This window comes from Ambystoma mexicanum, chromosome 2p, assembly GCF_040938575.1.
Source record: "Ambystoma mexicanum isolate Mex_15411 chromosome 2p, UKY_AmexF1_1, whole genome shotgun sequence".
NCBI lineage: Eukaryota > Metazoa > Chordata > Amphibia > Caudata > Ambystomatidae > Ambystoma > Ambystoma mexicanum.
In genome coordinates, this window is record NC_090923.1 from 1,472,541,423 (window position 1) to 1,472,561,964 (window position 20,542).

Here is a 20,542-nt window from a genome sequence, read left to right on the forward strand (position 1 = left end):
AAATCCTGCCATTACCACCTCAAAATTCTTAGACGCATTTTTCCGTACCTCTCCTTTCCCAACAGACTCGCTGCTGTCCAATCTATGGTAATGTCGAGACTGGACTATACCAACTCCCTCTACCTCTGGGTGCAAGCATACCACCTCATTAAACTACAAAGAGCACAAAATTCTGCAGCCAAATTGCTTCTAGCACTTGGCCCAAGAGACCACACCTCTCCAGCTCTCAGTACTCTCCACTGGCTCCCGGTTGGACGAAGGGTGACATTCAAAACCTTATGCATCTCACACCGAGTAGTGAATAAAACCGGCCCTCTATACCTACAGGACAAGCGAAAACCCTACCGCCCACCGCGCACTCTAAGATCAAGCTCCGCCCTCCTTTTAGTGATGTGATACCAAACACCAACTCAGTCAGGTTAGGAGGATCATCATTCTCAGCCCTGGCCCCCTCGCTATGGAAGTTGCTTCCACCCCATATTCGACACACCGAAGACTACCTGTCATTCCGCAAATTACTGAAAACATGGCTCTTCCCTTAAAGAATCGACGGTTAGTGCAAATGGACTGAATAGCCACAACAAACAGAAATCCAAGGTTGTTTGAACAAAGAAAATAAAAGAGCAAAGGGAGCCGATGGAACGGATAGAAAGACTAAAACAGATAGTTTAACTAAAACAGATAGACTAAGTGAAACAGAAAGAGTAAGTTAAATGGATGGAATAGATGGAACAAATAGAGTAGAGGGAACCGATGGAGTGGATGGAACGGATATAGTGGATGGAACGGATAGAGTGGATGGAACGGATAGAGTGGATGGAACGGATGGAGTGGACGGAACGGATAGAATGGACGGAAAGGATGAAGTGGATGGAACGGATGAAGTGGATGGAACGGATGGAGTGGATGGAACGGATGGAGTGGATGGAACGGATGGAACGGATTATAGTCAATGGAGTAGAAGGAAAAGATAGAGCGGATGAAGGATAGAGTGGCTGAAGGATAGAGTGGAGGAAGGATATAGTGGAGGAAGGATAGAGTGGATGAAGGATAGAGTGTATGGAAGGGATGAAGTGAATGGAAAAGATGTGGAGAGGATGGAAAGAATGAAACGAACGGAATGAATAGAACGGATGGAGTGCATGGAAAGGATAAGGTGGATGGAAAGGATGGAGTGGATGGAAAAGATACAGTGGATGGAAAAGATGGAGTGGATGGAAAGGATGGAGTGGATGGAAAGAATGGAGTGGATGGAAAGGATGGAGTGGATGGAAATGATGGAGTGGATGGAAAGGATGGAACAGATGGAATGGATGAAACGGATGTAATAGATGGAGCGGATGGAGTGGATGGAATGGATGAAACGGATGGAATGGATGAAACGGATGGAATGGATGGAGCGGATGGAGTGGATGGAGCGGATGGCATGGAAGGAGTGGATGGAATGGATGGAAAGGATGCAACAGATGGAAAAAGTGGATGGAGTGGAAGGAAACGATAGAGTGAATGGAGTGGATGGAAAGAACAGAGTGGATGGAGTGGATGGAATGGATATAGCTTTGTATATCTCTATATCTCCTATTTATGCCATGTATATGCTATGTACCTGTATCCCCATGTTACCCTATCCATCCTGTCGCTTTATATACGTATGACGCTTTGTACGCACCCTATCCTGTTCTCGTGCTCGGTCGCAGGCGCTTTACTGATAACCACCATATCACACTACTACGCTTACTCTCTCCTATACACCATCATTCAACTAGAACACAGCTATGCTATGACACCTTCGGCCTAACTGTTCATATACTTACATGACCCCACGAACACTCATCATCCTAATAAAACACAGCTTGCTGAGCACATACCGGCTAGCTTAGGCGTCACCTCAGACCTAACGCAGCCAGAACTCAGTCTGGGTGTCCACCCTCCAGACTGAACACATCCAACTGATTTCCTCAGCACCACACCTACCGCTAAAAAGCAGCTATCATGCAGCAACTACACCAGCTGCACACATATCCGGTGCGCCCACGCACCATATGACATTCCATCTCTCTACTGACTTGAACAGCGGTTCCTGAGGGCGTTCAATCTACCAGCGCTTTGAGGTCATACCAATGACACATAAGGCACTATATGAATGCCAAGTAACATAACATAACATGTCAGATTTGCAGGCTTATGCAGAAGCCAGGCTTTTTGGTTTAGGAACGTGGTCATCAGAACTATGAATGGATGGCGTGAACGTTTGATTTCAGAAATTGAATATCCAGATCATTTATTTGAAGAGGGTACTGTCTTGCACTCATGTCTAATTAATCTGTTCGAGTGCAGCGATAGAAAAGTCACAAAAAGACGGTTTAAGTCGGCTGGGTGCCAAATTGTGGTTCATTCTAAACAGGGTGTTGAATATTCAAAATCAAGAATTGCAAAGAATTGCAATGCACCAAAATGACTTGACAGAAATACAGGCAACGGGGGTCAACTGTTATTAGTGGTGCAAGCTAGATGTAAAGAGTCGATGGAAGAATTGGCACACTTACAAATGAGTTCTCAGTGATTCGATACAATACAAAGTGAATTGGAGATTAAAAAAACAAATACAGGAATATTCAGAACGTATTGACAAGTTGAAAGGGGAAATAGGTCAGATTCAAGTTGATAGTGTGATGCTGGAAATGCATTGGAGGGACAGGGCCTCCATGTCCTTGTCATGTACTCCCTTATCATGTGTGTTCTGTGCTGTTTTCTGCACAGGAATCCATGTGGGACTCCTGGCAGTGCAGCTCTTCCTCTTCTTGGTTGTAGTGAACAGACCCTTGGGATACCTTTATGGCACCCATGCGTGGGGGTACAAAACTGTAACCCTAGTGTATGTTTTTGGGCACCTGTGTGTGGCTCACAGGGCAGGGTATGGGCTGGTGGCAGCTCCATGCTGAATTTGACAGGTGCTCTGAGTATCCTCCATTTTGGGATACCCATGCCCTGCCATAGGAATCAGTTGATTCCTAATAGGAGACGAGAAGGCCCCTGTGGCCTCCTAGGTTCCAATAACCTGTTACGTTGTTTTCACAAAGTCCTGGGAAGCCCTGACTCTGTCACTTCCCCTGACTGGCTGTTGGGTGGAAGAACTATATATGGTATTGTGGGGAAGTTCAGGTCAGACTGGCTGGAGCCTTCCCAGTGACTGTATGTTGTGGGTACACCCTTGGGGTGGGACCTGGTTGAATGGAGTGTGTGACCAATATGCACAGAGCGCTCGCTTTGACATCTGTGGAGAGCCTGCTGACACAGGTTCGAATCCCGGCCGGGCCAAACTCAACCTTTCGTGCTTCCGAGGTCGATAAATGAGCACCACACACCGTGGGTAATAATAAGCAGCGCTCAGATACCTGAGGTTTCGTAGCGCTATATAAATGCTAAATTATTAAATTATTATTCAATTATTATTCCATGTTATGGGTATCTGGTATCTGTGTGTGTGGCACAAAGAATGAGACAGCCCTGCTTGAAAATGACAAGAATGCAGTGTGGTGTGCTGAAAGACTGGGTGCTTGCCCCAATCCACATTCCTTGTTATGGCTGTCTGGGTGGAAGTGAATGGCCTGAATGCACTGTGAGCCCATTGGCTGCCTGCCTGCATGAATGCCCTTCTGAATGATTGGCTGCCTGAGCTTGCCTCAGCAGTGTGAATGTGAGACAGAACAGTATATTGGGGGACCTCTCACTTACCCAAATTGTTCAGAATCTGAAGTTGAAACTTGAAGCTGCTTATCCTTGAAGCCTAACTGGAAGAAGAATTGTGGCTGCTTTCCTTCGGCCCAATATGAAAGCTGTCGAGTCTGTCGAGGACTGATCCAAGAGAGGACCTGCTTAGGAGACCTCTCCCTGAGCTACGAGGGAACATTGTTCAGAAAGCTGATCTTCATCGAGGCACCCTGGAAGCCAGTCCCGAAAGGCTATCGACCGGAGACGGGGTCCGCCGAGAAATCTTAAGTAAAGCACCCGGACATCAAGGCCGTCGAAGTCCATTGCCGTCGACCCGGATTCGGAGGAATTCTGTAACCGCTGGAAGCCCGTCGAGTCGTGTTGCCCAGAAGCGGAGACAGCTTGACCCTGTGCTCCTCAACGACTGGAGCCGCAAAGCTCCACCTTTCCCTAAGACATTTGAAACAAAGGACTCCCTTGCCATCACCGTCAACCGCTTTGTCCCGCCGGAGAAAGTTGAGGTCCTCGACAACCGAGGAGAATCCACCAGTGGGTTTCCCGTCACTCGAAGTCCACAAAGACACAGACCAACGAAGATCCGAAAGCCAGCCGCGGTCGAGTCCCGTCAGTCGACGCCAACTCCGATACCCGATGCCCGCTGCCGGGCCTACGTTCTTCATTGATCTGCTTTGCAGCAATTAAATCTTGTCATTAAGGTGCACCGCATGCCTCATCTTCACAGGACGTCCACGATCGATCATCGACGAGCACCGCAAAGGTCGAAGCTGCGCTCTAGATGACAGTGTTAACATTTTCTTTGAGGAATCTTGACACTCTGTGGCTCCTGCTTCAAAGGGAGTTCACCCACGAGGGATCCGTCGATGAACCGTCGAAAAAACTCTGCTAAACTTAAGCACATTGGGGTAGTAGAACATTTTAGCAGGAAACAAGACTATTTTAAACATATATGGACTGGGCTTGTTGATGCACTTTATTTACAGGTTGCCCAGGTGGGGGGATCCTCACGCAGTACTGTGTCTTGGGTAGGGACAAAGTATTCTGCCATTGTTTAACCTAACTTGTCTTCCTTCCTATGTCTGATGTTGATTCACATTACTATTTGATTTGTATGCCATTGGAACTGTCAGCAGTTGGTGTATTTTAAAGGAGTCACGAGTGAACTGTGGTACCACATAGACATTGTACATATTTACCATATGAGATTTGCCAATGTACAAAGTGTGTATTGATTGTGTATATATATTGAACCTTATTTATATAAAGAAATGTGTTATCACATAACATAGTGTGTGGATATTCCTCTGTGGGGGCTTTGGTACTACACTGTACTTAAGAACCATCCTGCATCACCTCCTGAGAGCTTAAGCCTTAGTTGCTCGTCCATTGTTACGACAATAGAGAACCTTGGCGGGGTGCTCTGTGCTTCTACTCTGCCATATAGAGGGCAGACGTGCAGATAACCCCCCTTCAGTCTTTACAGATAGGGATGAGGCCATAATAGAAATGCAATTATTAAGTCAAAGCAATACACAGTTGTCATATGATGTTCAGTGCTTAGAAGACAAAATCACTAATTTGATGAGAGAGAGCGAAACAAGTCTAAATAGACTCCGATTATAAGGAGCAAGTCACAGAAATGAATACATTAATCACTAGGTTGAAACGAGAGCAAAGCAGAATGGTTACAATTCAGGATAGAGAATTAAAAGGACGAATAATAAGTTTTTTAACAATTATCTGCAAAATATGGCAATATCTATGTCATTCCAAGACATGAGTGCTGAGCCAGCGGTAAAACTGCCATAAAATGGCTGCAAGCCAGTTTTGTCATCAGGGAAGGAATGTGCAGCGCAGCAGGCCCACAGAGAGAGGGAGAGAGACTCTCCAGCTCAGAAGGAGGGCATGATTTCCCTGAGGGGAGAGAGGTGTGTATAACAGGGCAAATTAGAAGGGAAAAAAATACACATCATTGTGGAGTGCACAGAAAAAGGAGACTGGGAAAACGAAATAGGAGAACCTCACAAGAACCCAACCGCTACAGACAAGGAAATACAGTGCATGTAGATCCAGTTAAAGTTATTAAATCACTTAAAGAGATTATAAAGCCATTAACAAAGGATTCTGATGGGTCCATTGAAGAACATTTTGATCAGGTCATACAGATTTATCAAACCTTGAATGTTCCAAAAGAGCATTATATAAGATTTTTCCATTGAACAGTCACCACAAAACATACTGAGTTTTTGCGTAGTCTAACTGAACAACACATTGTGTCGTGGGAGAAATACCAAGAGGAAGTTAGAAAGTATTTCTCGCCATACAGGTCAATATAAGAAGCAAAGCGGCCAGCTTATACGTTGTCAGCAGGCCCAGATGAGTCACCCAGGCAATTTCTACAGGCATTAAGAAGGGCATTTTTAAGATTTGATACAGAGTGTAATATTAAATCAAAGGACTTCAAAACAACGTTTTTTACAGCGTACATCAGTTGACGTAGCGCAGTTAGCACGCACATTTTCAAATGAGAAAATGAATCATTGGATGCTGGACCAAGCCATGAAGGTATGGGAAGTCATGTTTCACACAGAGACTAGAGGTAAGGAAGAGAAAAACAAAGGGAAAGAGGCATTAGTTGGCCCTAAAATTGCAGAAATAAAGTCAGGGAAGAGTATGGTATTCGAGACAGGAAAGACAAAAAATTGCATGTTGCAGAATCAGAAGGAACAGCCAATGCAAGGAAGAGCCCAGGCGGAGATTGCAGCACCACCGTTGCCAGTGTTTTGTTGACCAACCCAAGAAATACGTTGATGTATGTAAGTCCAAGATACCTAGGGAAAACTTGCAATAAGGCTTTCAGCACAATCTAACAGAACCAAATAGCACCCTAAGTCAATCACCACCTTGACCGTACCGAGCACTGGGAACTCAAAGTAGGTTTAATCATACGACAATGACATATGGGCAAAGTAATCAAATGGAATCTAGGTATGAAACAGGGGCCCAAAAAATAGTACAGGATCAGTCCAATGAAAGACCTAATGTGGCATGTAGTCTATGCTCCGATGCCCAAGTCACAGCAAGGGGTTATGGGTAAGGAACAGCACCACACTCTCCCCCTTCCTTATCACAGGAGTTTGGGGGAAATACTAGACAAATCCAGTCACCAGAGGTAACCACAACATGGTCGGGCAATTTTAATCAAATCAATAAAGGCCTAGAGCACAGAAAAATGATTTTAGGGATCAAGAAATATTTCAGAGTCTAGAGGCACAAATGAAGATGCTTGCTGAGCAGGTAGGGAGCTTGAGTGCTGGCCAAAGAAATCACCAACAAATGACAAATCAGAACGAAGAGCATAAGAGTGAGATTGCACAAGGGACTAGTAAGTGACTAGTCATACAAACACCCCAACCTGCAGAGCAGATACAAAATAACACACAATCAGATGGAGTTCGGCAGAGTTCAGTCTGCAGGAGACCCTTGACAAGTGAGGAGCTGCAGCGACGGACTTCTCTACTGGTGTTCTTTTTTTTTCATGTCGATCCTGGCATTGGTGTGGCTTTAAGGAAAAAAAAGCCCAACCAACCATAAAAACTACGGGAACGCGCGGAGCGCGCGCGGAGTTCGGCAGAGTTCAGTCTGCAGGAGACCCTTGACAAGTGAGGAGCTGCAGCGACGGACTTCTCTACTGGTGTTCTTTTTTTTTCATGTCGATCCTGGCATTGGTGTGGCTTTAAGGAAAAAAAAGCCCAACCAACCATAAAAACTACGGGAACGCGCGGAGCGCGCGCGGAGTTCGGCAGAGTTCAGTCTGCAGGAGACCCTTGACAAGTGAGGAGCTGCAGCGACGGACTTCTCTACTGGTGTTCTTTTTTTTTCATGTCGATCCTGGCATTGGTGTGGCTTTAAGGAAAAAAAAGCCCAACCAACCATAAAAACTACGGGAACGCGCGGAGCGCGCGCGGAGTTCGGCAGAGTTCAGTCTGCAGGAGACCCTTGACAAGTGAGGAGCTGCAGCGACGGACTTCTCTACTGGTGTTCTTTTTTTTTCATGTCGATCCTGGCATTGGTGTGGCTTTAAGGAAAAAAAAGCCCAACCAACCATAAAAACTACGGGAACGCGCGGAGCGCGCGCGGAGTTCGGCAGAGTTCAGTCTGCAGTCTGCAGGAGAGGAGAGGAGAGGTGAGTCGGATCATGCAAGATGTTGGCCCACAAACGCGCCTGAAAGCTAAAAACAACAGGGGTAAAACCCAGGAATTAGCTCCCCCTGCCATGACACTGGAGCTTTCCAACTCCAGTGTAAACTATACCGACTCGCATGAGCTGCCCACAAACATGCAAACACCTAGCTCACCTAGCTCACCTGCCTTAACAAACAGAAACCCCTATGGTAACCCTCCAGTTTCGCCCACTCCAGACTCACACACAACATGTACTCCTATGCAATCTCTTAGTCAGATGCTAGATGACAATTCGATGTCTTTCGATAGAGTACAATCAAACGTGACACTAAGAGAGAAAGAGGCGGAAGAGGGGAGGGGAGAAGCAAACGCTGAGAAGATACAGCGGCTCTCGACATTAGTGATTGCGAGTTTGAACACCTGGACCATTGACAAGCTTGCAACTAAATCCACTGTTTCTAAACAGTCTAATGACCTAACTCTTCCCAGTCCCGCGAGACTTACAGACCAACCTGTAAAAGACAATTGCTCGAGCGCACTACAAGCGCCTCGAGTAGAAACGCAAATAGACTTGGACCAATCGCAAGAGACAAATAATGACATGAGGTGCGCCGGCCTGGCAACATCCATTGGAAAAAATCACCTAGATAAAACCGTCTCACCACGGCCCTCTAGGTTAGACAAATCAGACAGAGAACTGTTGGAAGTCTCAATTGCCCTGTCTCCGCTGACACGGCCAAATGGAAGTACCCAAGAGGCGTGAAAATCAGCAAACAGCGCTGAATCAGATGATGAAAATTCCCAGGGACAAGATTGCCTTGATAAACATAAAGACAACATGAAAAATGGCAAGTCCTTAAATCCAGCAAATAGAGATCCCATTGTAGCAAGAACTACGTCATCCATCCCGAAAATATTGCCGACAAACTTAAGTACGATTGAACGGCTAGCCAAGATGACAGCGGCAAAATCCAAATGGAAATCGAATTATGAAAGAGACATCGCCTCTCCTGTAAACAAAACACAGAATGTAGTCAGTGATGAAAGGATCTCTAATGACAGTCTGTTGCAAGAACCCACAGTACATGTCGCGAAAATTCTACGACACATGCAAGCGGAGGACACGGGCACATGCCCACAAAAAATAGATCCGCTCACTACAACTGTATGTGCTCATAACTTGACTCACGAAGAAGCTGCTAGGGAATCGCAGTTAATGAAGAAAATGAAAGAAGACTTCGAACAAATGAAGCAAAAACTAACAGAAACCCATTTGAAATTGAAAAAAAAGGACAGACGCACCAGTAGTAATGACTGGGACCTACATAACTCTAACACTCTGGAAAATAGCAGTTTCACACATCCAGCACGTCAATATACACAATCATCCTCTTCACAAAAAAAGGACGAGCTAGTGTATGTAACAAATACAATGCCAAAAACAAACTTAAACGCAAGTATGGCGGAAAAGACTCTTGATACCATAACCGCAAGCAAAAATCATAACGATTCAAGTGGCTCAGTTAATAACGAAGAAAAAACAAAGGCCACCTCTAAACCAAATATATCAACGGCCGCTGCTATTCAAATACACAACAATATGCTAGCTGCGACCTCCTTGGCTCTCATTCCTTTTACCAAGCTATATGAATCGCTTGGTGACGGGATTACGACACAGGGCTCCATGCTAATCAACATAAACGAAAAACTAAATAAAATGGAAATTCAACATGGTGAGCTACTAGCTCGCATGGAAAAGGAAATAGAACAAACAGCGGCCTGGCAATCAAGGCTAACCGATCTAGCAATGCGCGACAATCACGAGAAGGAAATTCTGATGAAAGCTGTGCTAGAATGTATGTCATGGCTGCGGTACAGAGAAGATAATAAGGAAAAAAATGGAACTCATGGTACCAAAGAAGCAAAGACAGCGGCTGTCAGGACCAATTATACGACCGGGCATGTAGTTGTACCCCCTCACCAAAAATGTGCTGCATCAGTAAGCACACAAACCTTCATAGAACCCAGGCAGCCACTACAGTCGGAACAAAAGGCGGCAGGAACCAACGACAAATTACCAACACGAGTCGTAGTAGTGGAAAGTGATCACGACCTTCAAAAAGTGCAAGAACCAAACATCCCACCTCAAGAAAGTCAGCTTCCGTCGACTTCGATCCATCAAAATCCAGTAAAAACTGCCCCAATAGCCTTACAAACAGATGCGCTCGTCCAGACTGGAAAAAAAATACACCTTTGACGTTTGATATGTTTAAAGGTCCAGCGAAGTCGACTTTATTCATTTTAAGCAAAGAAACTAAAGAAAAGGTCGTAAAGACAGGAAAAAAGTGCACAAATACTAAAAAGGCAGGAGCAAAGAAGCATACAACTAGTTCCAGAAAATTTTTGAGAAATCTGACGACTCCTACCAGGCCTGGTTTGTTTGACCGTGAAGTCGTAAAACCGACAGCCCCTGCAAAGAAAAAGCAAAAAGTTGCGAAAGATAACAACGAGCAAACGATACTCGACAAAGGAAATTCGAAAAAACGAGCTCGTCATGAGTCGGAAAGGAGTGAACTTCACTCAACACCTTCATCAATCGATCTCGCAGATCTATTCACCTACTCAGTGAGTTCGGAGGACAAAGCTAGTCAAATGACGACATCGAGTCCTGATAAAAACAGAAGTCAACACTTGGCAACTATGGCTGAGCAGAGAAACCAACAAAAAAGACTAAACCGGAAAAGAAAACAAGATGAAAATTCAGATATAATCCTGGGCTCTGCCACAAAAGTAGTAGATAAACAGGCAGACAACAATCCGGCAAAGCCCCCAAGTTTCAGCTGCAATGACGGCTCTCAGCAGGGAAAAACCCACAAGCAAACCGCTGCTGGGACGACATCAAACGGATACTCCAACTTAAATCCAAATCCCAAATTCACAGTAGCTCAACGATCCAAAATGAACAGAAGTGTGCACATCGAAACAAAAAAGGAGACAAATGAATCCGTGAGTAAACTGAGACTCGAGAATGTACTGGCAGACAATGATTCAATGAATCTAAATCGCCAGAACATCCTAAACTTACTGCAGAGTGTTCCTGCTCTACGGACCATAACTACAGATGACATCAAAATTGTAGAATATGTGTCCGAATGCAGCACCGACATAGTACTGCTGCATATAAAATCTCACGCAGTGCGCCAAGCAATTCTGGCGGCTTCGGAAGAACTGTTGTTTTTTGGATTTGAAATAAAACAAGAAGCGGCTTCGCCAAAAAATTCTATAAGAGACAACCAAAGATCCTCCCCAAATGAAAAAGCTAAGGATCTGGAAAGAGCGAAGCTCAGGGAAACGATGAAACTCTCTACAAACCCCTCTAAATTCAGAAATAATGGAGACACGAAGAGAAATAGATACACCTCTGCCACAAGATTGGAAAGAAATCCAGTTTAGCAATGAATGGACGTAAAGAGAGATCACTCAACACTTGTATCCTGGAACACAAGAGGTTTTGACCATCTTTTCAACGAGTTCTCATTAGACCTAGAACTGAATCTGATCATATGTTTGCAAGAAACTTGGTTGCGTGAGACACCCACGAGAGATGGCTACCTAGTTCTCGCAAACCCTGCAATCAAAAACAGGCTGGGGCGCCCATTTTCTGGGCTGATAACGATGGTCAAACAAGGAAAAGGGTGGGAAGTGATCGAATCAAAAAATCCGAACCCATTTGTACAAAGCACACTGCTACAACTAAAATGCCACGCAGCTGAAGCAAGGAAACACATGTTAGTAGTCAATGTATACTGGAACCCAGTTAAGATTTCAACTAAACATTTCATTAACTCAATAACAGCAATAATAGATCAAGGACAGCTCAAACATAATGATTTGAAGTTTCTAATATGCGGCGATCTAAATCTTGCTGATCTAATCGACATACAACTTCAATCAAATGCAAGCTTCACTACAGGAGAAATGGGTTCAAACAGATGTAAAAAATGGACTCAGGCCATGCAAATGAGGAATTGCATGATGACAAACGGAAACCTAACAGGTGACTTTCCGCCTCATCATACGTGGCACAACATGGGCCTACATAAAACCTTAGATTACATCTGGGTCTCTGCAAATCTCTGGGACCAAGTTCTTGATCTCTCCATGCATACAACGACAACAAGCGATCACGACGCGCTAGTGATACTTTGGCAAACAGACCAGTACACCGCTGACAGAATATATACTGGTCCCCTTGAAACAAACCAAGCTGGCAATCGCTTGAGATTAAATAGAAAACAAATCTCAACTATGACTGCGAAACTTCAATCGGAGAATGACGAGGCAGTACCTCTGATAAACTATACGCCTCTGCTGATGCAATTTCATTTACCCAAAGGAAGGAAAACAACTAACAACGTACAACACAAACATAAGTGGAGTACACTGATCAACGAAAAAAAAAAGAGGTACGGAAAGCCATAAGAAAACTAAAGAAAAACTTCGGCCCACAAACACTACTGCTGATTAAAAAAAGGAAACAACAATACCATAATTGGAAAAAATCCTTTGCCTCAATGAGAGATCAGGAAAGAGGAGCTCTGATGTTAAAATTAATAGTAACAAAAAACTCAAGTGAAACCTGGGCGTTCTTGAATAACGAAGCTCCGTTTCAGAACTTAAAGTTGGCTAATGGGGTAGCCGAGGCGACTTGGGTAGATCACTTCTCAAAACTATTCTTCACCAACAGTGAATGCACTGACAGTGACAACTATATCACTCAAGCAAAGTGGGACACGTCTGAGCAACTTGAAGACATAAATATAAAAATCTCAAAACTCAAAAACTCTAGAGCGGCTGGACCAGATGGAATTAGTAACGTAATGCTAAAAAAGAATAAAACAGAATGGTCCCGCTTCATTGAGATTGTACTTAATCATATCACAACGGAAAAAAAAGTCCCTCAGTCATGGACCACGGCAATAATAGTGCCAATCTACAAAAAAGGCTTACGCGAAGACCCCTCCAACTACCGACCAATCGCGCTGTTAGACACAATTGGTAAAATAATGGCATCCTTTCTGCAGCAGAAGTTAGCAAATTGGGCCTCGAAATCGAACCGCCTGGACCTTCGGCAAACTGGGTTCACCAAAGGAGTGGGGACCGAAGTGAACCTAGTAATATTGAATTTGCTAAAACTAGAAGCGCTAAAACAAAAAAGAAACATACACCTAGCTTTTGTCGACATGCGTCAAGCGTTCGACTCGATAAACCGTGAGCTACTGTGGAAGAAATTGAGGAGCTGGGGCTGCCCCGAAGAGATCTTACAGCCTATAATTGCTCTGCACACAAACACCTCAATCAGGGTACGACTGAATCAACAAGGAGACCTGACAACTCCCATCATGACAAACACGGGTGTGAAACAAGGGTGCCCCCTAGCTGCGCTGCTCTTCAAGCTCTTTATCGCTGATATTCCAACTGCTTTAAACCAAGTAAATTGCTTTCCTCCGAAAATAAATGGCCATCAAATAAGAGGTGTCACATATGCTGACGATATAGTCCTAGCCGACCAAACGCAGATTGGCCTGCAAAGGCTGCTAACAGCGCTTGATAATTACATGCGCAAAAATAAACTGCAAATTAACACCGCAAAGACCAAGATTATGTCAATTGGTTCGACGGCAGGAAAAAGGAATAACAAGTACAAATGGTCAATTGCAGCGGAAAATATAGAAAAAACAAAAGAAATACGATATTTGGGCATTTTATTCAACACATCAATAAGAGAATGGGCATGGTCAAAAGATCTAATACAGCGGACCCTGACATTTGCACAACAAGTGACAAAACTGCATAGACTATACGGGAAATTTACGATGCTACCCGTACGGGAATTTTACCAACTAAAGGTAACACCGGCACTAACGTACGGCGCAGAATCCGCTTGGAATCTACATCACAGAATATGGCCGTACCTAGAAGGTACATTTTGGAGAAAGGTCTTAAGGCTACCAACTCACATCTCGGTAATCAAAATTCGAAACGAGCTCGTATTAGACTCCCTGCAAGGAACAGTCCTATGGAATTCAATTTCACTCCTAAGGAAAATGAACCTAAGCCCTCCAAAACCGGCATATGACATCTTCAAAAATTGCCATAGTGAGCACACGTGTTCTCTGATAAATGATTGGAAAGAAAGCGTCAAAAAAATATAAGTCAGCGCAGATATCACCCTGGACACGTTGATAAATCGCCCTGAAACTGCAAAAAAAAAATAAAACAATGGCAATGGATTCTAAACACAGAAAGATATAATAACTTAACATCTGCATTATACCTAGGACCAGCTGCAAATGGGCTAGACTCAATACCGGTGTACATAAAACAATTTCCATCAAGATACCATCGCGACAGTTTTATGAAACTGCGTCTAAATGCCTGCAGAACAAAAGATCAATTATTTAGAACACACGCCAAGGATATAGGTGACAACCTATGCAGAGTCTGTAAGGACGAAGTTGAAACTACCAAACACTTAGTAATCGAATGTGCAGACCTTAAGAGCCAACGAACACTACACCTAGGGAAATACGCCCCGAAGAACTCCAATATGGAAGACTGGTGGTTTTATATCCTTGGAGGGAAAAACGTACCGCTGACATGTCGAATAATTGACTATTTGGATGAAATCTTGAAAGATGATGTCAAAGGAGATGTTGGAAACAAAAGACAATGCTAGAGTCTGTGACAAGTGATTGCGCCTTGTATCCTGTGGTAAAATCTGCGAAAAGAGTGTTTTCCTTTTTGTTTTAAAAAGTTTGTAAATCAAACTATAAAATTACAAAATAAAAAAAAATAAAAAAAAAAAAAGATAAACATCCAGGGATGTACAGTGACACTGGAAATAGGAACACACACAGAAAAAGGGTGTGGTTTAACCTAGACCTAAATCAAACTATTGACTCTATTCAGGCATATGAAGACAGTGAAAGACAAAGGTAAAATACACATGATTACACCAGCATGAGTGTTGAGCCCAAAGAACAGCGAGAAAGAAAAAGATTAAAGGAAGATATACTGCAAATGGAGATATGTGGATACAAATAAACAAATACACAACAGTGGTAAAGGTGCAGGATGGGAAACTCACAGCACAGGTGGCGAAAGAGCGAGTGTTCAAATGGAAGATGAGGCCAAGGGCCATAGCACACATAAGGCCTCATTACGAGGTTGGCGGTAATCCACTGGTGCCACCGGCAGGTTGCCGCCAACCCCTTAACACTGTTTCTGCCGCCTGAGATCCTGGTGCCACTGGGGCATTACAAGTCCCGGTGGCCTGGGATCTCAGGGGCGGAATTCGTAAGTCCCCATTCCCATAGAGTCCCATAGGACTATGGGAGTGGTGCTTCCATGAACATTGTTGCTTCTGTGGCTGATGCGCCCAGCAGGTCAGACCCTGACGGGTGCAGAAGCCCCAGCAGGCACAGTTTTAGTTTGTCGGTCCGAAATGGGTGGCGCCACGTTGCTACCAGCACCCTTAATTCCGGAACGGCAGACTTGTAATGAGACACATAGTGTCTTGGATGATCCAGTTAAAAAGATACAAATGAGAATACAGATCACCTCAGAAACAAATGAAACAAAAATGACCAGTGAGGAGTGAATGGAAAGAAAATTGATGGGGCTCCATTGCCCAAGGAATCTAACGTTGTACATATTTTGTGCCACAGATGTTCTATAAGGTACAGCTAATGGGTAAAGTCCAAGTGCAAGGTAAGTTCCAACCACAAAATGATGAAGACAGAATTACTGAAAATATTGGCAAATCATGTAAAAAAGGGAAGATAAATGACTATACTGAAAACAATGTGAGGAAAACAGATAAGGAGTTGGGTGTGAACTCAAGTGGGCTCATTACTCAGGGAGACCAGCCGACAGTAAAGCTTCAGGAAGACTTTCAGGTGTGAGAAACCTGAAGGTGTCTCCCTGGCTAAACCCCAGGGATCTGTCATCCAGGTGACCAGGACACGGCCATCGCTATTGGATCCAGTTACTGGGGGTGGACCAGTGAGGGAGGATGACCTGGATGGGGGGTCCTCGGGGAGTGGAAGTGGGACATCGACGGATGAGACGTGGTATCCCCCTTTCTTTACACACCTTTTACCCAGGTAGGACATTCAAAAACCCTGCCCCCCCCCCCTTTCGCACACAAACACTTTCGCACACCACAACAGACAACGGACTAACCCTAGACAACGGACTAGACCCGAAACAAGGGTCAGGCAACGACAGGCAATCAACCAGAATCACACACATCTAACGGCCCTTTCCTTTCCCCACAGGGATAGAAGGTGGAGCAAGAGAGCACACTACGAGCAAGGCAGACCGTACGACGAGACAGTTAACCTACACTGGCAGTTCAAGAGAAGGAGAAAGGCAGCGAGAATCAAGAAGGTGACAAGGAGAGAAGCAACCTTGCCCTTTCCGACCCAAACCCACGAAACCTTCTTAGAAGAAAACGTAAGCCTGCGGACAATAACTCCAGTGTGTTGCAGCAGAAGTCAACGGTACACAGAGGTTGTGTACATATACCTCATATTACACAGCTCACGCCAAGACACTCAATAAACAACTGGTACATCGGGGGTACCCGACTAAAATGGTCAGCATCACTTGTAAAAGAGCCAAAAACATCCCGAGATCAGTCACCCTGGAGCAACATAACAAAAAATCTGTGGCGAATGACAATATAACAGCTTTCTTTAGCTACTCCCCATTGTTTAATAAGATCAAGAGGGAAATTAAAAAATTGTGGCCAATCGTAAACACAGGTAAATTTACCCTTCCTTCCCTTCTCTTTACATTAAAAAGAAGGCAAAATCTAAGGGACAAACTTGTCAGGATACGGCCACAGTGCAGTGATGAACATGAACAGACCCAGCCTACATTATGGTTGACGGGTCCTCCAAAAGGCCACTCTCCATGTGGCCAATGCTCAATGTGTGCCCAAACAACAAGAAGCACACAGATTGGTATTGGGTGGAAAACCCTTTGGGTACAAAAAACCTTCACGAACTGTAACACCACAGGGATGGTTTACATGATTACCTGCCCATGCAACCTAAAATATATAGGAATGACCACACGACAGGTGAGAAAAAGGATGACGTAACACAAGTCAGGCCTTCGTACTGGTAAGCTGTCAGCTCCCCTAGTCCCCCATTTCATTGCAGAGGGTCACGGCCCGATAACTTTAAGTGGACCATTATTGAGAAGTGGTACAGCCCTAACGAGGAGGGAACTATCATAACATCTTACTCAGGAGAGAACAGAATTGGATTTTCCATTTAGACATCTGTAATCAGGGTTGCAACAAAGCTGTCCAATGGCATGAACTGGCCGTCATACCACGCTACATACGAACCAAGCGCATCTGAGTCTAATAGATATGTGTCTTGTTATTTTGGTACACTTGCAACACGTAAAAACAAATTAAGATGCTGCCATTTGTAACTTGGGCTTTAGCAGGTAGTCTCATACACCTTGTTGGTCGGTAGCTATACACATTATGGCGCCACACGCAGAAATCTAGGGCGCTGTAACAACTAACACCCAATCCAAAAAATTCCAAATAATTTCAATATGGCTTTAAAAACACAGATGAATATCAATTGGGCGCCTGCTCATTGAGCGTGACCACCTGTAGCTATCTATAGGGGCAATGGACACTCTAGTTATCACCACATTATTTTTGCCATCATACAAATAAATATGACTATACGACAGATACTGCTTGTCAGCCTCTGACATTCGGTGTGACTGTCCAAGCATACACCATGCGGCCAGACACTGAACATCAGTCTGCCGCATCAAACAACATTTGCATTCACAGGTATATAGATGAATTCAAATCCAATCAAATTACATCTATTTATGCAGATATGGTGTGAGCGCATGATTACATGATCAGATAAATGCGGTTATTGAATAAATTACGCCTTGAACCATCGAAAACACTATACTAATAACAGATAACATGATCATTCCAAGATGTCTGCCACCGTTGCTAATTAGACAGAACAGGGCCAGCGCTACACACCATGCCTCCGTGACGTACACAGAATGGTTGTAGCCCTGGCAGGTTTGGACACACAGTGTTCCAAAAAGCGAGTAACCGGCTTTCCCACTGGAGCCAGCAGAGTCATTTAGAGGTAAGTAAGTGCTGGGTTACATGGGACTCTAATAATATATAAGGGTTACCAATACCGGACCTGCGGTGAGCTCAGGGCACAATTGTGGTTCCATTTAGAATATTGCTGCAATTAGGTGATACGAGTTTCTCCTATACCTCTACAGACTATGAGAAGCCCCATATAAGACACGTGATTCCGACCGCGTGTTACATGCTCATCAGCACTCGCCAGCCTTCAAACAACAGACAGCAGCTAGCACCAGGTCGGTGCCTTCAGCATTACTATGAGCACTGCACAATCGGAGATATGATATGGCATTTATAACGTGCCTATACACAAGTGTTTCAAGCACCAAAGTAGCTAGAGAGTGATTTCTAAACACAGGAACAAGGAGTGGGAGCCTGGTTTCCCGTCCAACACCCCCACCTGCCCGCCCCCTTTAATCCCCCCCTTTTCCTATTCAGAGAATGTGCCTCAAATAAGAACGAGGCAGTGTAATGTCTTTTGGTAAGACATATAAGAATTTTTGCATGCAAAACAACTTGGCTGCACTTCTGCACACAATGGCACATGCAGACAGATTTAAGCATTTGAGGCACTTATCCCCAGCTTCTACATTTGTTGTCTCCCTACAGGGGACGTAGGTGTTTGCGTTATCTGCCACTACAGATACACTATATTGTTCCAATGGGCAAAATGGGGTCTCTTCAGGGGTCTCTAGTAACTCAGGAAGGTGGGTGAGGCAATGAAGAATAGATTCCCACTATTCAGGGAGGACCTCTACTTGAAGGCAGAGGCAGTTCCAAGGTTCGGGAATAGTTTGCTAGTTCGCACTAGCAATGTAAAGGAGAGGGACCCCCAGGAGCCACTTGTGCGTTAAAATGGATGGAGGTGCTAGGGGCCACCGGTTAGGGGTACTCACCGGCCCCAGGCGCACTCCAGACCAAACTTTGCCAGTCGAGTCCACTGCGGTTGCAGGTTCAAATGCGATAAAAAGTACATCTCTGAGGCTTTCAGTTCCGAAGATACAGCGATGATTCCCAAACGGAACAGTGGCGATTTATCCGCTCCTGATGGATGGATCAGGCCAGTTTCACTGCAGCAGGCTTCAGGGGCGTAAGAGGGTCACAAATGCAGCACACTGCAAAGATCGTTGCCGTGGCTGGGCAACACAGTAACCGCATTTACCCCGGTCCTGGCGCACTCGTCTCACTTCAGACCTGGGAATGCCAAGTGTTCGAAATACGGTGTGAGAGTGCCGGGGACACAGAGCTAGAAGTATACAAGTTTTGAGGCCCTTCTCGAAATGGCGCCGGTGATAGGGCAAAGGTCCTGCGTAAGCTGATCAACCCACTGGTTGGCCCAGGGACACTTCTGAGAAGGCTTACTTGCAGGTTTTGTTGAAGGTGCCGAGAATAGTTGGTCCCACTATTCTAATGGGTCGAAGCGTCTTCGCAGACCTTCTAGGACGACTAGATGCAGTGAGGTCCCATGGGACGACAGAGGGCTCAGGGTGCCAAACCTTCCAGCGGTTCACCAGCGGTTCCTCGACTCGGCTTCTTAGTTTCAGGATACTTGGATCCAATCCTTTGTTCAGAGAGAACTCCAGAGATCAACATGGTATGGGTGTTTTTGGCCTCCTATTATCCAGAGTCTCCTTCGCGCCAAAACGAAGAGGACCCAATGGGAGATCTGCTCACAAACACACACTCCATACGTGGACCAATCACGGACCACGGTGGTCCCAGGCATTCACAGCACTCCAGACTCTCTGGCACCCAGGATGTGTATTGGGGACAGACACCCCAGCCACGCTATCCGGGTCAGTCTCATGGCAAGACAGAGAAATCCTGCTGAGCGTGTGTGTGGCTGAAGCGGGAACCTGAGCATTGAATTTGAGAAAGAAAGCAAGAAATAAAAAGACCCATGGAAGGCATTATGTGACTTGAAGTTCTTTTTTAAATGAAGTGAAATTGAACTGTAAAATAAAGTAACAGAGTGGTCCGGCAGAAAACGAAAGTACACCCACTCGAAAGACTCTGTGCTATGTGTTTAGCCTCAAACCCCAACGAGGGAAGCCTAAAGGAATTCAGCTGTGATAACCTTTTGGTAACCAAACTGTTCTGAGCCCGAACGAGGGAGGCCCAGAAATTGGGCCTTATTACAAGTATGACAGTAAGAAAACCGATATTCCGGCAAGCTGGTGCCACCGTGTCCGGCAACCCATGATACCGGAATCCCCGCAGATTACGTGTTGGTGCGCACGCGCATTCTGGCATACCGGGAAAGGCGGTACCGGCATGCCGGAAACACCACCAAACCCCACCCAAAAATGCCAACACTGTCATCCTCGGGGCAGCAGACTCTGAATTCGGCAACACGGTTCCGGAGCCACCGGCACCAGTAACAATGGTCCTGCAAATACCATGACCGGA

At 45.0% G+C, this 20,542-nt stretch overlaps 1 protein-coding gene across 12 annotated transcripts in view; it reads right to left on the bottom strand.

The window, feature by feature from the left end:
• LOC138567640 (zinc finger protein 391-like) overlaps positions 1 to 20,542 on the bottom strand; it is a 954,911-nt gene that overhangs the window by 343,377 nt on the left and 590,992 nt on the right. The window lies entirely within an intron of this gene.